Source organism: Lichenostomus cassidix, chromosome W, assembly GCF_008360975.1.
Source record: "Lichenostomus cassidix isolate B80296 chromosome W, HeHo_3.0, whole genome shotgun sequence".
Lineage (NCBI taxonomy): Eukaryota > Metazoa > Chordata > Aves > Passeriformes > Meliphagidae > Lichenostomus > Lichenostomus cassidix.
The window spans coordinates 22,546,101-22,561,232 of NC_139510.1; the positions used below are offsets into that span (position 1 = coordinate 22,546,101).

The window sequence follows — 15,132 nt, forward strand, 5'->3', positions numbered from 1 at the left end:
GCCTTTCCCAGAGACTTTCCTATGTACACTACAGGGACCTTATGTCCTTACACAGTATGTAGGGGTTTTGTTTGGGCAGGACCAGAGCAGTTAGCAGATCCTCTGGTGTTAATCAGCTAAGTTGCTTCTGCTAAATTTGTATCCCAATGCTTCTATGCCCCATTGCCTAACGCTCTTAACATAGTTTTCAGCAGTCCATTATACCTCTCAGTCTTTCCAGAGGCTTGTGGGTGATGGGAAATGTGATACATCCACTCAGTGATGTGTTTCTTTGCCCAGAAGTTTATGAGGTTATTTTGAAAGTGGGTCCCATTGTCTGATGCAATTCTCTCTGGGGTACCATGTTGATACAAAATGGCCTTTCAAGGCCTAAGATGGTGTTTCAAGCAGTGGCATGGTTTACGGGTGTCTTGGTTTGAAAGACAGGAGTCTGTTAAGAAAGGTGGAAACCTCCCTTGGAATAGAGAATGTGACTCCCCTCCCCTCTGAATTATTATAACTTTGAAATCAAGGGCTTTCAGGCAAAGATACGGGAAAAGGAATAACAGTTCTTTACTAGTACTTATAACGAGGCAAACAAGCAACAAACAACAGTAGCAACAACAAACAAAACCCAGAAACCTGTTGGCAGCTTGCTCTGGGCTGCCAGACACCCTTTCCTTTGGTGCAGTTATGGTCACAACCAGCAGGGGCGCTGTTGAGCTCCCAGCCGGGCAGGGCAGGTGCGATGACTCCCGAGCAGCTGCAGGTGGCGCTGTGGCGCGAGGTCAGCTCCTCATCCCATGTGGATAATGTCGGGCGGGCTGGACGGTAGGATGGTGTGCAGCAGGAAGCTCAGAGCAGTGAGCTGGAGTAGCAGGGCTGGCTCACCCAGGCTAGCCAGCAAAGGTGGCAGAAACTCCGCAGTTGTAGCAGAAGCCGCAGTGCATTCCGACGAGCGGGGCCAGGGGCAGCAACAGCTGGGCTCCTATGCAGCAGCTGTGAGAACAGCCGGGGAGGTGTGCTCTTGGCAGCAAAAAGGGTTGGAATCTCGTGCCCTTTCCCAAGCAAGAGCTCACCAAGCCAGGAAGAGAAGGCAGTGCAGTGCCGGACTCTCCCTGGTCGCAGTGAAAAGAAGGCAGCAGCTTCCCTTTGTCCCCTCCGGTGCCCAGCGAGCAAGTGAAGTCCCCAATGGTCAGACCTCTCCTCCCCATACCACACCCAGCCACAGCCTTTGTCTCTTACAAAAGAGTTAATGGTCCTTGAGTACCTGGTCGTTGGTTTCCTAGTAACAGGGAAGGAGAAAATTCCACCTCCCCAACCTTCAACAACAGGGTGAGGCACGGAATAGACTCCACAACTCAGATAGTTATGAAGTAGGTATGCATTTGTTCCAGCTGGGGTGCATGGGGGTAGCCCCTCCAAAAGCATGCACACCGTCAGCAGCACTTCACTTGGTTTATATTAGGTTACAGGTTACATATGCATAAAGTTAGACAAAGCCCCTATACATATTCATTACCTATCCCCGCTTCGTATTATAATGAGTTCAAAGTTCATTTAAATATGCTCGCGCAAGCGCAGTGTCACAGATTAATTGTGGGTGAGGGTCTCAAATGATTGATGACAGCCTGATCGATAGTCTTCCTCATGATGAATTGCTCACCCTGTTCCCTTGCGCATGCTCCCTTGGTTTTTGGTCCAAGTCCAAGCCTTAGAACTAATTTGTACCAGTTCTGGGGTCCAAGAGCAGGATGTTTGGTCACACTCAGTAGTTTTTCTCAATTATTTGGCTTTTTTTCTCTATATCCTCCCCGATACTAGGTAGGCACAAAATCATTAAGCGAATAATAAATTGTCTTCAGCAAGCAAATCTTAGTAAATCATTATCCAATCTCTGGCCTTCTAAATCAGTTCAAAAATTATTATTATTATCCAGCTTCTAGTTCTCTTAAATTAATAATTTCTAGCTCACCCTAAATCAAGGGTGTTTCCAGCCAACCACTAGTTGCTTCCTCCACTGTGAGCACAAGGCCTCACCGTATTGAAAACCCAGACACTACCCTCTATTCCAGGGAGATTTTACCTGAGTGGTTCTGTAAGAATAGACTCCGTGGGGTTTAGTTATGGGGATAAAATAGGGACAAGAGATCTCTAAAGAGGAGTTTTAGAACATGAAGGTTTATTGCGAAATAGAGTGGGGGTGAGAGGCCTGTGAGCTGCAAGATGCGACTCCAAGCAGGCCAGCAGAAAGGGGAGAGAGAGAGAGAGAGAGAGCAGAAAGGAGAGAGCAAAAAAGAGCGATTTGCCGTTTACAATACAATAAATTGTCTTCTCTGTTGAATATTCAACTCTTCTTTAACCAATCTAAGACAAACAACAAATCCTACAGTATTTACATACAACCTATAAGAATCATCACATTACCATACAGGGTCATGTTTCAAACCTTAAAAAACTGCCTTTTTTGGGATTTCTACCAGGCAGGTAGGGTCTGCTCTGACCCTTGGACCTGCCTGGGCAGAGGGCATTGTTCTATCAAGAGAGGGGATTACCTTCCTTGGCTATACCATTGTTCTTTTAGTTACTCTACAACTCAAACCTTGTCTGCATTTCCATCTCACTCATATTTTCCATATCCTCAGCATCTCTTGCAAGGTAATCATATCTATAAGGCTTTCCTATTTCATCTTCCCCAACATGGTTCGATTGCAGCATATGTTTCACATTTATGAATGACCTGTGTGATAACCTCCATGGTCAGGTCCACTGCTTGATCACAAGCCCATCTGTATGTTGCATCTCTCCCTAGATGTCCTGATGTTTCATGGGCCCATCAGGCTATTAATAGCTCATCCTTTCATTCCCAGTCTAAGTCTGCCTGAGCTATTCCAATTTTGGCAGCCTTATCTACCTGTTCATTGTTTTGATGTTCTCCAGTGGTGCAGCTTTTGGGCATATGAACATCTATGTTCCTTTAGGGCCACGTTTTCTACCCGTGCAGAGATGCCCTGCCACAATGCAGCAGCCCAGATGAGTTTACCCCTGTGTTGCCAATTGGTCTTTTTTTCATTACTGCAGCCACCCCTACAGGGCATTAGGCCCCATCCAGGAGTCAGTGTAGAGATAGAATACATGCCACTTTTCTTATCCTGCAATCTGTACAGCTGCTTGGATGGCTTTCACTTCTGCAAACTGACTTGAGTCACCTCCTTCTTCAGTGGTCTCAACAACTTGTTGTGTGGGACTCCACACAGCAGCTTTCCACCTCCAATGGTTTCCTATCACATGGCAGGATCCATCAGTAAATAGACCCTGTCCTCTTTTGTTTTCTGGTAACTCGTTATATGATGGTGCCTCTTAGGCACAACTCACCTTCTCAGGCAATGCTGCAAAATCTCTCCCAATCTTCTGGCCAGTCTGATGTGCCAGGCCATCGGATCTACACAGTCCAATAGATCCGATTGTCCCTTGACTTTACATGATCAGAGGCAGAGCCCCTCTAGCTCTGGTCATGGTACTCATTGCTCATTCCTTGTAGATATGACCTGGGGGTCCCTTCCAGAGGATCAGACATAGCATCATCCCTTCTATTTTGCCTAGGGGCTTGCCCATGAGAGTGGCATTTATCCTTGATGAGTTTCCTGTGGTAATTGTTCCACCTTTCAATGCATGTACACATGCTGCCAGGGCATGTCTTATCCATGTTAATGCAGGTCAAACCATAGGTTACCTTGTCACCGAATCTGCGGGAAAAAAATACAAAAACCTTCTAACAACATTTTAATGTTAGAGAGTCAAGCATTACTTTATTATCTGGCCAGGATGTTGTTCTGGCCAGGATGTACCACAGAAATCATCTCATCTACACATAGCCCCGGTGTGCAGAGAGAATCATTCCATGATACACACTTTTACCCAATTCTTCAGATATTTTATACAGTAAAAATACATAGGAAAGCATTGGGTCAGTGTTCATTGGTCTAAAGTTGAGCAAACTCCCAGTATTCAGTTTCCTATTGGATCGAATCTCTTTGCTTCTGATGCTAATTAGATTCTTCATTCTTCAGTTTTTCTTATCAGTCCTTTTTCCAGGCCAGGATGTCTTTAGCCCTGCTGGAGGTGGTCTGGGGTAGCCGTTTGTAATATCCATCATGTCTTGTTGATAACCACAATGTCTTGGTGGATGTTCTGTTAATAGTCTTTATCTTTCTGGTTATCTTCGGGGTCACTCCCAATCTGTTGGTATGCTGAATTCACCAGACCTCATCTGGTGGAGCAATGCCCTGGAAGAAACCTAAAATTCCTTTTCCCAGGGTAAAGACAAACAAAACCTTTGACTAAAGTTATACAAAATTTTTAACCTGATATATTTTCTAACAACCTCATGGGGTGTACCCTCTCCCTTGCCAGCAGGTGCCTGCTCCTAATAGCAGAGACTGGTCTGTACTGGCAAGACATGGAATGTTCCCTCCCTAAGCTCCTTTCTGAGTTTCTGATGGCCCTCTTCAATTTTGTCTTCCAATTTCCAGATATGTTCGGTCAGTTCTGTTTCCATGGCTGAGACGTGGGCCTTTAACAGGGCGACAGTGTCTTCATATATCCAGAGTTTTCAAGCCAAAGCACCCACTTTGCCTTCTCCCTCCTTCCATTGCAGTGATGCGAAGTAGTGGAATATATCTCTGGCCTGAGCCGTATGAATTTCAGCCACATCTGTGATGCAGTCTGGACTTTTAGGGAATCGCTTCTCATCTGAAAAAGTTCTCTCCATCACAGCTATTTCTCTCAGGCACTGGATAACATGTTCCATGGTGCTCCACTGGCCTTGCTACACATAGAGGTCTTTGCAAAGGTATCTTTCCCTCACACTAGACAGGAAGTGCCTCCAGAGGCTGAGATTTTCTTGCTTTTTTCTGATCCCATGGTCAATAACCACATCCTGGGACAAGGATACCAGTTGTCTGGTTTCACTACCATCTAGGTTTGTATCATTGGATGAAACATCCCAGATTTGGAGCAGCCAGGTCAAGAGGGACTCATCTGTCTGGCAGGTGAACTCTTTCCGCAGCTCTACGCAGCTCACCCAGGGATAAAGATCAGATTATTATCTCTGTCTCTGTCTCTTCTGCTGGTTGTGAGGGTCCTACCCCCTCTTTGTCACTCACTATGCAAACTGCTTTGGTCTTGGATTTCCGCTTTTGAACAGGAGTGAATGCTACTGACTTGGGCTGTCCTTTTGGTTCAGTTACAGGTTGTGTGGCCACCGTGCCTGTTAATTTTTTTCCTTTCCTTCCTCTGGAAGGTGCTGTACCATAACAAGCAGTGCCCAGTTGGCAGTGGCCAGAGCCCAGCATGTTGCAGTAAGCTGCTCCTCTCTGGAATTGCCACAGTGTCACCAAATCTGCAGGAAAAAGAACAACCCTCTAACATTGTATTTGAAGTGATAGAGAATCAGGCATTACTTTATTTGCTGGTCAGGATGTGCCTAGGAAAGTATTCCAAGAACATATGCCTTCAGAGAATTTTCCCCCGAATTTTATACAGTCAAAACCCCATAGAGATATATTGTTTTAAAGTTCATTGGACTGGAGTTGAGTAACCTCCGATATTCAGGTTCTCATTGGATCCGAATCTCTTAGCCTCTGATGCTAATTAGATTCTTCATTCTTCAGTTTTTCTTATCATTCTTTTTCCGGATCAGATGCCTTCATCCCTGCTGGAGGTGGCATCTGGGGTGGATGTTTGTGATAGCCACTGATGTCCTGCAGATATTGCCGTTGATAGCCACCATGCCCTGGGGATGTACGGTTGGTGGCCACAATGTCCTGAGGATGTTCTGTTAATGGTCTTTCTCTTTCTGGTTATCTTCGGGGTCACTCCCAATCTGTGGTATGTTAATCCCATCTCCATAGGGTGATACTATATCTCAAAAAAAAAAAAACCTAAAGAAAACTCCTTTTCCCCAGGTAAAGTCAAGTTAAAAACTAACTAGAGAGATACAATAAAGTTTTTAAAGTTATATTGTTTCCAACAACAGCATTTTTCCTTCACATATTTAATCACTTTAATAGTGTTGGACATTATACCAAGTTTAAATTTTTTAATATAACTTTAGTAAGGGGTTTTGTTCACCTTTGCCCCAGGGGAAAGGAATTTTAAGTTTCTTTTCAAAGGACTGTTTCTTCACTCAAGGCCTGATGAGCTTAACATATCAACCAACTGGGAGTAGCACAGAAGATACACAAAAGATAATGACCATTAAAGACCATTAACAAACATCAACTCCAAACATCACCCCTGGCATGGTCAGAGACACCTGCTCTGGGAAAAGATAGATAAGAGAATGAAGAATGAGAACCTAATTAACATCGAAGGTGAAGAGATTGATAACCAATAGGAAACCAAATACAAAGAACTGTGTAACTTGGGACCAATGAACATCAAACCAGTGAAATTCTATGGGTTTTGACTGTATAAGTATGTGAAAAATCTAGTAAAAATGATGCGTGATAGAAATATTTGCTCTGCATAACCTGGGCAATGTGTGGATGAAATTATTTCTGTTGCACATCCTGGCCAGAACAACATCCTGGCCAGAACAACATCCTGGCCAGAATAACATCCTGGCCAGAATAAAGTAATGCCTTAATTCTCTAACGCTAAAAATGTTGCTGGAGAGCTTTTGTTTTTCCCGTAGTTTTGGGGACAATAGGGTCCTGTAGTTGTTCAGGGGTGAACTTCCAAACTATTGGAGGGGGGAAATCCTCCATATATTGGCCCGTGTCTTCCCACATTCCATGCCACTCATGACTATCCACCCCTGGGGCAGGTCTCTGGACAGCTTCCCTAGAAATCTTTGTCCTGTCTCTAAACACGGTTTAGACTGTACAGAGAGGGCATAACAACTAACAACAAAATTTTGCTATCCTTAACATCCAGAGGGAATTCAACATTCTCAAAAGTTGTAGCAGATCTGAAGGGGAAAAAGGAGGTGAAAGGCTGGGAAAAATCATCCCTTTCTGTTCCCCTCTGTGGTGGTTTTGATTGGCCCAAAACATCAGTGAAGTGTTTTTAACATCTAGGAGAAATTTGGACCCCTCAGAAGCTGTTGTAGTAGGCCTGGAGAGGTGTCTGAGGGGTGGGGTGTGGCACAAAGATGGCTCCTGTGTGTCCTGAGTGCAAGTTCTGGAAGTTTTTACATCAAGTCCAGCAGAGCCAATCTCTGATGGCTCTGAAGGTGATGGACATGCTGCTGGCCAAGTTTGGGCCAATTGGAGGTGCTGGTTACGCCTCTGTGAAAACATATTTAAGAAAAATTCAAAACAAAGCAGGCACGCACTTCTTTCACTTTGTAGTTGGAGGAGGAGGAGGTGGAGGTGAAAATATGTGAGGGAGAACAGCATGGAGATTGCCAAGGTCAGTGAAGAAGGGGGGAAAAAGAGGTGCTCCAGTGCTTCCGGCACCAGAGCTGAAACTTTCTGCTAGCCGTGGTGGAAGCTATGGGGGGAGCAAGAAGTTTCTCCTGCAGCCCATGGAGTCCATAAGGATGCAGAAATTCACCCACAGCTCACTCCAGAGGAGTAGGTGGATGCCTGGAAAAGACTGTGAACCAGTGGGAGTCTCATCTAAGAGTTAAAACTGCAAAAGGCCTTGCAAGGGAGAGAAAGGCCTTGCTCCTGGTATGGAAGCAGCCTGGCCTCAGCTCAGGAGAGTCTGCACAGCACCTTATGGACAAAAGAACTCATGTTGCAGCAGAATTCAGACGGGATGTTGCTCACGAGATTGGACCCATGCCAAAGAAGTTCCCAGAGGACTGTCTCTCGTGGGAAGGACCCCTGGCTAAGTAGAGAACCTCTTTTCCTGATTGGACTGACCAGAGGACCCCTCAACCTGCCCCCTGTCTGTGTTGCTGGTTTGGAAAGAGGGAAGGGGGGGGAGGAGGTGAGTGCAGAGACTGCTTCTTAAGAGGGTGGGGGTGAGAGCAGAAAAAAACTGTCTGAAGAGAGAGAGAAACAAGTAGAGATAAAGAGTATTTGTAGTAGAAGAATTGTGGTGATGAGTAAATTTGAGAATCTGCTCTGTGGACTGAAAAGAGACCCCACACCCTGCCCCCCCCACCTGGCTTGTTGACTGTAAAGGAGGAAAGGGGGTGAATACTATAGGTTCTTAAGAGGGAGGGGGGAGTGAACAAAAACTGTATGAAAAGTTTATTTTTGCCTGCATTTATCCTCCAACTCTGTTAGGTAATTAAACACTTTTTGCAACTTTAAGCTTGGAGCCTGGTTGCCCTCTTTTCATGCGTCCTCCTGGCAATGTCCTATCTCAAACCCATGACACCCCCATAGGCTGAGTGTGATTATTAGTAAACCCCCAGAAGTAGCAGCCCAGACCAGGACAGGCAAACAATGAATGCACATCCCAAATGATCCTCATTGCCTTTAATGTTATTGTTTCATAAATGAATGTCGCCCTGTACGCTACCAGAGCCACCCTCATCTCTCTCCCTACTTTGACAAATATCATGAGGAGTGCATATGGGAATATGTACATGGCTAGATGTCATACCCCTATTAATAGACTGAGTGACATGATGGCCAGTGAGGGGATTCTATATTCCAACTCACAAATGCCTCGATTAAATTGTGATTCTAACTTCTTTCCCAGTCCCCACATTGGGCACCAAAAATGTGATGGTTTTTAAAAAAAACTCAGTGAGGAAATGTTAAGACTGCTTGAGAACCCCCTCCCCCACAACAGCTGAGGAGGCAAACAAAGAAAAACAAGACAACAAGATGTTAATACATTAGAGTCCAAATTTACTGAATAAACTAGCAATAAATACAACATTTTCAGGAAAAATAATCCATAAACACCAGAGGTTTATGTCCAAAAATGAGACAGAGGAGTCCTGTAACTTTATTTGAATAAAGGGAGAGGTCATGGGAGCATTTCCCATGGGGTCTCTCAAATTGTTAGAGGACGCAGCCTCCTTTTTATCTTAATTTCCAGGTTGCATTTCCCTCTCTCTTTCCCCAATGGCTGAGGTACTTGAGAGGTAGAGACTTCCCAAATCGCCTAATACAGACTCCCTTCTACTGTGCAATTCAACCCCCCCTGCCCTGCCCTTTTCTTTGTGTCTCTGTTCTTTTTCTCTAAGTCCAGGATTTAACACGGCCTTGGGTGAGTAGCAGTCTGTGTCAATTAGTGGAATTCCTATGGAATTAATGGTTCCTCCCATTGGTCCTTTCACCTATCAGTATCTGGCCTTGTCTACCAGCAGGCCTCACAGTTTGTCTGTATACAGGACTCCTCTGTCTCCATTTTGGACATAAACCTCTGGTTCATTAATTTTCCCGACAACAATAAAAAGAGAACTGTACAAAGAAAGGAATGGTTTAACCAACAAAGACAAGGTGCCACATGGCCCCCTTGGAACAACAGCAAGATGTCGGATGCTTATGGAGCAGTTCAGATGGTGACTGGGGGATGTTGGCACTGCCTGGAGCAGCCCCAGTCCTGCGGTGGGGCGGTTTCCTGCTTCCTCTCTGTGGCAACAGTGGTGGCGGTGGTTGCAGAGCGGCTCTGGACCTGCGATGGGGCGGCTTGTCTCTCTCTGAGCCGACAGTTTGGGATTGCAAAAGAACACAGCTTCCTGGGTTCAGCAATCTTAGGCGACAGCTCTGGATTGTGAAAACACAGCTTTCTGGGCGGCAGCTGGGACACTTGCCTGGGGTGACTCTCCCAGGAGCTGGGAAGAGCAAGAAGAGACCCCTGCATTTCCGCTCCCTGGTTTTAAAAGGCACTACACCACTCCCCTTCCGCGAATGGGGCAAACAAAAAAGTTCCGCTTAAAGTCCCACTTTCGGTACCTTGGCATTCCTTGCTGAAAACTGCCCCCAGCCCGCAGCCTCCAGTCCCGCCACACTCACAAGAATTACATAATGGTATTAAGTATTCAACAGTGAAGCTTCACCCCCCCTTGCTTTGTAACCCTAACATTATCCAAAAGGAGCCCACATCTCTCTGTGCTGTCCAGGTTACGCTGCAGTGGCTATTCACAGGCATGACCCCGCTACTGACTGCCACAGGAGCTTTGACCTGCTCCGTCTCAAACCGGTTCATCCCTCTTTAGACAACCTGCTGTCCTGCAGGTCACCATATTGATGGCAGCCTTAGCTTGGATGCCTGCTCAGCAAAGTGCATTTGAGGCCAGAACTCCTGGGCTCCAGCCATCCGTCAGGCTCAGCCTCCCTGGCAGCTGGGACTACAGGACTGCCTAGTTGATCAAGGTAAGCCAGTTGATGTAATCTTGTTTGGTTTCACTAAAGCTTTCAATACTGTCTCTCATAGTATCTTCCTGGACAAAATGTCCAGCCCACAGATGGATAAACACATCCTGGGATGGGTGAGCAACTGGCTCACAGGTCAGGCGCAAAGGGTTCTAGTGAACGGGGTGACATCAGACTGGTGATCTGTCACTAGTGGGGTTCCACAGGGCTCCATCTTTGGCCTTGTGCTCTTCAACATCTTCATTAATGGCTTGGACACAGGACTGAAAGGGATACTAAGCAAGTTTGCAGATGATACAAAACTGGGAGGAGCTGTTGACTCCTTTGAAAGCAGGGAGGCCCTGCAGAGAGACCTCGACAAATTAGAGGGCTGGGATATCACCAACCATATTAAGTTTAGCAAGGGAAAGTGCTGGATTTTGCACCTGGAATGGGGCAACCCTGGATAAGCAGACAGACTGGGGAATGGGATGCTGGAAAGCAGTGCCATGGAAAGGGACCTGGGGGTCCTGGTGGACGGAAAGTTGAATATGAGCCAGCAGTGCCTTGGCAGCCAGGAGGGCCAACCGTATCCTGGGGGGCATCAGGCACAGCAATCCCTGCTGGTCAAGGGAAGTGATTGTCCTGCTGTGCTCTGCACTAGGGTCGCCTCCCCTTGAATATCATGAGCAGTTTTGGTTGCTGCAGTATAAGAAAGATATTAAGGTATTTGTGTTGGTTTTGCACAGCCTGGTTTTTGGTAGCGGGGGGCCACAGAGGTGGCTCCTGTGGGAAGCTTCTAAAAGCTTCCACCATGCCTAACCGAGCAAATCCCTGATGGCTCTGAAGATGGACATGCTGCTGGCCAAGCCTGGGCCAATTAAAGATGTTGGTAATGCCTCCGTGATAACATATTTAAGAAGAAAATCAAAACAAAGTGGGACACAGTTTTTTTGAGCAATAGAAGAGGAGGTGAGAACATGTGAGGGAAACAACATAGATACACCAAGGTCAGTGAAGAAGGAGGGGGAGGAGGTGCTCCAGGCAAGATTCCTCTGCAGGCTGTGGTGATGACCATGGTGAAGCAAGTTGTCCCCCTGCAGCCCATGGAGGTCCATGAGGAAGCAGACATCCACTCACAGCCTGTGGGGGAGGTGCCCACTCCAGAGTGGGTGGATGCCTGGAGGAGGCTGTGACCCAGTGGGAGACCCAGTGGAGAGAGGGGGCCCTTGCTTCCAAGCTGGAGCAGCCTGTCCTTGGAAGACTGCACCCCGTTGATGAGTGACCCACTCCGCAGCAGTTTTGGGAGGACTGTTAGCCTGTGGGAGCAACTCATGTTGCAGCAGTTTTGGGAGGATTGCTGCTGGTGAGATTGGAACCACACTGGAGAAGTTCACAGAGAACTGCATCCCGTGGGAGGGACCCCACGGCGTAGCAGGGGGAGGACTTCTCTGCATGAGCTGTGGAAGATCTCAGGTGATGAACTGAACAAAACCCCTATGCCCTGTCTCCCTGTGCTGTTGGTGGGAAGGAGGGAGGGGTTGGGGAAAAAAGGTGTTTTTAAGGGCTTATTTTACTTCTCATTATCCTCCTCTGACTTTGTTAGTAATAAATTCATTTTGTAACTCTAAGTTGAGCCTGTCTTGCCCTTGGAGTGTTTCCTCACTGTCCTTATCTCAACTCATGACAGCTTCATTACATTTTTCTCTCCTCTGCCCAGCTGTGGCAGGGGAGAGTGAGTGAGTGGTTTTTGTGGGTGCCTGGTGTTTGGCCAGTGTCAAACCACTACAATATTAGAGAGCATCCAAAGGAGGACAGCAAAGATGGTGAAGGGCCTTGAGGGGAAGATGTATGAGGAGCAGCTGAGGTCACTTGGTTTGCTCAGCCTGGAGAAGAGAAGACTAAGAGGAGACCTCATTGGAGTCTACAACTTCCTCGTGAGGGGAAGAGGAGGGGCAGACACTGATCTTTTCTCTCTGGTGACCAGTGACAGGACCAGAGGGAATGGCCTGAAGTTGTGTCAGGGAAAGGTAAGGTTGGATATTAGAAAAAAGTTCTTCGCTCAGAGGGTGGTTAGGCACTGGAACAGGCTCCCCAGGGCAGTGGTCACAGCACCAAGCCTGACAGAGTTCAAGAAGTGTTTGGACAATGCTCTCAGGCACATGGTGGGATTCTCAGAGATGGTCCTGTGCAGGGCCAGGCATTGGCCTCGATGATCCTTGTGGGTACCTTCTAACCCCGCATATTTTGTGATTCTGTGATTTCTGGTCTATTTAGCTCTGAAGTCTTCCACTTTTGAAAGTTCTTCCCTTTAGAACAGAACATAGTAGAGAAACGTTTGGCTGATTCACTGTATTGAAATTCAAGTTCCAGCTAGGGATGAAAATCATATGAAAAAGTCATTTAAAAACTGTTTTGCTCTCAGTCTCTTACCTTGGTGTCTTCGTTGTGTTGACTCTGCTCTAGTATCTGGAGCACCTCCTCCTCCTCCTGCATATTCTTTCTCTCACTTTTTTTTTTGGTCACTGTGGTGGGTTGACCTTGGCTGGATGCCCACCAAGTTGCTCTATCAGTTCCCCTTCTCAGCTGGCCAGAAGAGAGAAAATAAGTTGGAAAACAACTCATTGGTTGACATTAGGCCATTCACTAAAGCAAAAACAAAAGGTTGTAAAGAAAACACCAAAGGTTTTATTGTCTACATCCCATCATCAAGCGATATCTGGCCGCTTTCCAGGAAGCAGGGCTTCAGGGCTTCAGCATACATAGTGGTTGCTCTGGAAGCCAAATGTTGTAAATAGAGAATGCCTCCCCCCTTCCTCCTCCTTCCCTTAGCTTTTATATCTGATGTCATATGGCATGGAATATCCCTTTGGTTAATTTGGGTCAGCTGTCCTGGTTGTGTCCCTCCCAGGATCTTGTCCACCCCCAGTCTATTGATGGGGGGGAATGTTGAGAGACAGCACTGATGCTGTTCCAGAACTGCTCAGCAGGTGCCAAAACACTAGTGAGCTATCAACATCTTTTCAGCTCCCAATGCGAAGCACAGCACTGGCAGGGCTGAGGGAAAATGAACTCCAGCTCAGCCAGACCCAATACAGTTACTTCTCTGTCTCCTACAAATGTTGTGCAGTGGTTTTTACTCTTTCTTAAATATGTTCTCACAGAGTCACCACCACCTTTGCTGATTGGCAGCAGGTCCACCTTTGAGCTTGCTGGAACTGGCTCTGTCCAGCATGGGGGCATCTGTTGATCTCTTCTCACTGAATCCAACCTTGCAGCCATCCTGCTTCCAGGTCATAGCCACATAAAACCAATGCACATGCCGTATAATGTCATGCTCAGCAATAAAACTGGGCAGGAAAGAGTTTGAACAAAATGTCCATTGCTTGGCGATTTTCTAGGCATTGGTCTTTTGATGGTGAATGATTACTTTTACATCACTTTTTTCCTTCCCCTTCAGTTATTAAACTGTGTTTATCCCAGCTCTTTTAAGATTCGGTTATTAAAATTTTTAGAGAGATGTCTCTGCCTGAATTAAGGTGCAAACAAGGCCGTATGCCAAAGTCACTAGTATGGATTTTATTTAACAGTAAATGAGAGACAGAGGGAGTGAGTGAAAAATATAGAAAAGAGGTGGGGGAGAAAAAGAGAGTGACAGAGACAGATTAAGTAGAAAATATCACCATTCAGTGCATCCCAATGGCGGCCCATTGATCCTCTCCATCCTGTCTTCTTGGAGGTGACGGTTTGTTGGAAAACGTAGTTTTCCAGCAAAACTCATGCTAACTGAACAGGGCTGAGCAAGGCTTCAGTATTCTCAGGCCTCAGTAAAATTCCGACAAGCTGCAGTGGTTTTGTTTGCCTGAGAATGTTCTGTGGGAAGAATGCCATGAGAAAGATTAGGAGTCAGGAGTGTTATGAGAAAAGAATAAGGGAGTTAGCAGGAGGATCCCTGAGTGTGTGAGAACAGCTGCAGGTGTGCGTGTATATCTATGAATAGAAATTTCTGTAACAGTATATAAGTCTCTCGTTTGGTGAAATAAAATGGAGCTTACTTTATATCTCATATTGAGAGTGCCGTGAGTTTTCCCTCTCGCCGCATCTTGATAACGGTTGACCGAAAAACATAGAATCCAATGGATTAATATACATTTGGGCCAGGTGTGAACACCCAGGTACCTCCCTCGGTGTGGGGGGGGCAAGTTTGACACTGTCTCTCACAACAGACTCTGGATCTATTGCATCACTTTGCATCACATGCAGTCCTCTGGTGCAAAGGCCTCAGGAATGAGTCTGGGGGCACTTTGGGGGTCTTTGATGGATTATGACACTTCCTCAGCTGCGTCTCATGTGAATGTCCCATGTGTATGTGGTCTCCCCGTGGTGGGGGGGTTTTACAGCTGAGCCAGTTTGTGTAATGGAGGATGGGTGTTCACTGCCTTTGACCAGAGGTTACGCCACACACTCAAAACTCTCCTCGCCCTCCTTGGTTGGGGGGAAGTCTGTGCAAACTTGGCTTCAGCACATGAATCTGTGGGCTATGGCCTATCCCACCCCAAACCCAGCCAGAACTGATTTTCAGGACAGCTGCTGGGTTTGGCTTTCTTTTGGATACATTCTTCTCCCTCAGCCTCGTTTACCTCTTCCTACACCTGAGATAATTGGACAATAGTGTCACCTTATCTCAAGTTCTTTTAGATGGCTTAACTCACAGTCCAGAGTTTCAGTCAGGAGACATATTCAGGGAGGGGTGGGCTTCTGTGGTCACAGCTTCTTTATACAGTTTTGCCATAATGGGCAAAAAGTCTTCATAACAATATTTAAGTTATAACCATAACATTTCAGTCTCTGAAAAACCCTTGATAGTATTTTTCTCACTTTTGCA

At 46.3% G+C, this 15,132-nt stretch overlaps 1 long non-coding RNA gene and 1 other non-coding gene across 2 annotated transcripts in view; one reads left to right on the top strand and one right to left on the bottom strand.

Annotated features, from left to right (window-relative positions):
• The window catches only part of LOC146425697 (uncharacterized), a 177,705-nt gene extending 169,456 nt beyond the window's left edge, over positions 1-8,249 (top strand). The window contains exon 2 of the long non-coding RNA XR_014846573.1: positions 7,926-8,249. This is a non-coding gene — a long non-coding RNA (uncharacterized LOC146425697). The remainder of the gene's footprint in view (positions 1-7,925) is intronic.
• Positions 8,250-9,986: 1,737 nt separating this feature from the next.
• LOC146425704 (signal recognition particle RNA) lies at positions 9,987-10,260 on the bottom strand. Its single transcript, XR_014846656.1, has one exon.
• Positions 10,261-15,132: the final 4,872 nt, after the last annotated feature.